Here is a 2,563-nt window from a genome sequence, read left to right as displayed (position 1 = left end):
TAGCCAGGTTGGCCTGACACTATATAAGGGACTGATTGGCCCCCTCTCTCCCTCTCCTCTCTCTCCCCCCCCTCCTCTCCTCCCCTCCCCCTCTTCCCCCCCTCCCCCCCCTCCCCTCCTCTCCCCTCCCCTCTCCTCCCCTCCCCTCCCCTCCCTCCCCTCCCCCCCCCTCCCCTCCTCTCCTCTCCTCTCCCCTCCCCTCCTCCCCCCCCCCCCCCCCCCCCCCCCCTCCCCTCCCCCCCCCCCCTCCCCCCCCCCCCCCCCCTCCCCTCCCCTCCCTCCCCCCTCCCCTCCCCTCCCCTCCCCTCCCCTCCCCTCTCCCCCCCTCCCCTCCTCTCCCCTCCTCTCCCCCTCTTTCTCCCCCTCCCCCTCCCTCCCTCCCCTCCCCTCTCCCTCTCTCCTCTCCTCTTCTCTCTTGCCCTCTCCCCCCTCTGTCCCTTCTCTCCCCATTACCCTCTCCACTTCCCTCCACATGCCTCTATTCCTCTCCTCTTTTGCTCTTCTTCTCTCATTAAACCTCTCCTTATGGAACCATGTTGACTTGGTGTGGTCTGTCTGGACGCAAGCCGAGATTTAAACCCCAACAGCTTCAGTAATGGTGTCAGACCTTGGGGTCTCCCTTGAGCTGGACCCCACTTTAGGTCTGTGGGAGAGCAACCCCGTCCCTCACTTGATGCCCTGTCTTTCTGCTGAAGGTGGGTTCAATAAGTTTCCTCTCCCCTCTGTAGAGTGTTTCATCTAGGGTTCCCCCTTTGAGTCCTGAGGGTCTCTCACCTCCCAGATCTCTGGTACATTCTAGAGCCTCCTCCCAACCTCCTTCCTCCCGAGGTTGCCTGTTTCCATTCTTTCTGCTGGCCCTCAGGGCTGCAGTCCTTTTCCCTGACCCAATACCAGATCTTGTTTCCCCTTTCCCCACACCCCCCATCCCCTCAATTTTGCCATTTTTAAGAACTTATACTGACTGTAAATCATTTTGATTTTTTATCTCACTCTTTCTTCCATTACATGATATGTTCCTTCTAAATTCTATTCTCTCTCTCTCTCTCTCTCTCTCTCTCTCTCTCTCTCTCTCTCTTCTCAAGAATATAATTAGAAAACTCTCAACAATTTTTTCCTTAATTTTATTCTGCTCTACAGACATAGCTCTCCTTTCACCTCCATTACACTTTCATAGAGTTTTAGCATGGGATGCACCTTCTCTTTGAGGAATCTGGTATGGCACTCCACAAGTGAAAGAAGAGGGATCCAACAAATGCTCTGACTGAGTGAATAGGGTTGAAGAAGGCACCTGCCTGAATGTGCTCTGTGAGGCTCCTTCTTGCTTAGCCATGGTAGCTGCTTGCTGGGAAAGCACTCTAATTTTCTTAAAAGAGTCCTGTCAGCTGCCCTCAGCTTTGGCCATAACCATGATGTTCTTTGTGGTCATGAAAGGCAGATCTTGCTGAATGCACCTTTCAGTTACTTACTTTGAGGTATTCATTAATCCTTCAGAAATGTTCTATATGGTATTTAGTATAGCAGCATATTCAGTGAGAAATGCTTCCTCCAAACAGATCTGTGGGTTGTGCTATTACACAGTGTGTGTTCGAACCGTGACACAGAAGCTAACTGTAGTGGGAGTAAGATAGAGGCCATCAGGTGAATAGTCAAGGTGTGGCAAAGTTCTGAGTACATGGGGTTCTGCTTGTATAACATTGCATTTGAGCAACTCTACTGTTTCACAAACAGCTTCTCCATCTCCTTCAGGCTCAGTAGGAGGCTTATGTCAATGCAAAACTTGTGCACTGATGCTGCTAAGAGAACCAACACAGATAGTACTTCTATGCTCACTTTCATGTATAGGTCTGTCCTGTGATGATGAACACACTCTTAAATCTTGCCCTTTCTGTCACCAACTTGTCCCGCTGCTCCACCTCCTGGTGATCTCCCTCAAATAAGTACTGAAAGTGGGCCTGAGTGCTAGTGGTGACTTTCATTCCCCTGGAGTGCAACTCATCACAGATACACTTCAAGTTCTGGAGATTCATACAGAGATCTTGAATCCAAAGGCAGCATTGTTTCCTAATAGTGGTCAGCTGAGCAGGCTGAAAATATGTGAAACCTATGGTGGGCAGATCAGTGCATTCCTCAGCAAAGTGTACAAGCCTCAAGATGACTCTTGCAAGCTTTGGCAAAAGCTGACCAAATTCATTTCTCAGAATAATCAGGCTGTATTGTCTCCAAAACAATAGGAGGTGGCGCCACGCTGAATAATGCCCACAACTTGCAGACAGCAGTGTCTGAACGTGGACAGGGAGCCATCCCATCTTGGAACGGTAGCATCCCTTCTTCAGTTGCCACCTACGAGTCGATATTGTTCAGGTTTGATGTCATCTCCCAGATTTATTTACCTGTGAAAGGTACATCAGTGTCTGCTAGACCTCCACCAGCCACAACCACAGTTGCCACCACATCTGGAATGTGTACCTGTTGCTGAACAAGAAGCATATCTTGAGGCTAGTGTAGCAGAGCCTGTTGGAGAATGGTAGCTTTCAGGACTGCCAGGGTTGCTGGCGGCAGCCAT

General features: G+C 50.6%; 1 pseudogene; it reads right to left on the bottom strand.

Annotated features, from left to right (window-relative positions):
- Nucleotides 1–1,131: 1,131 nt before the first annotated feature.
- Nucleotides 1,132–2,563, bottom strand: LOC116889249 (annotated as a pseudogene).

Source organism: Rattus rattus, chromosome X (genome assembly GCF_011064425.1).
Source record: "Rattus rattus isolate New Zealand chromosome X, Rrattus_CSIRO_v1, whole genome shotgun sequence".
Lineage (NCBI taxonomy): Eukaryota > Metazoa > Chordata > Mammalia > Rodentia > Muridae > Rattus > Rattus rattus.
This window is presented reverse-complemented; position numbering and strand designations above follow the sequence as displayed.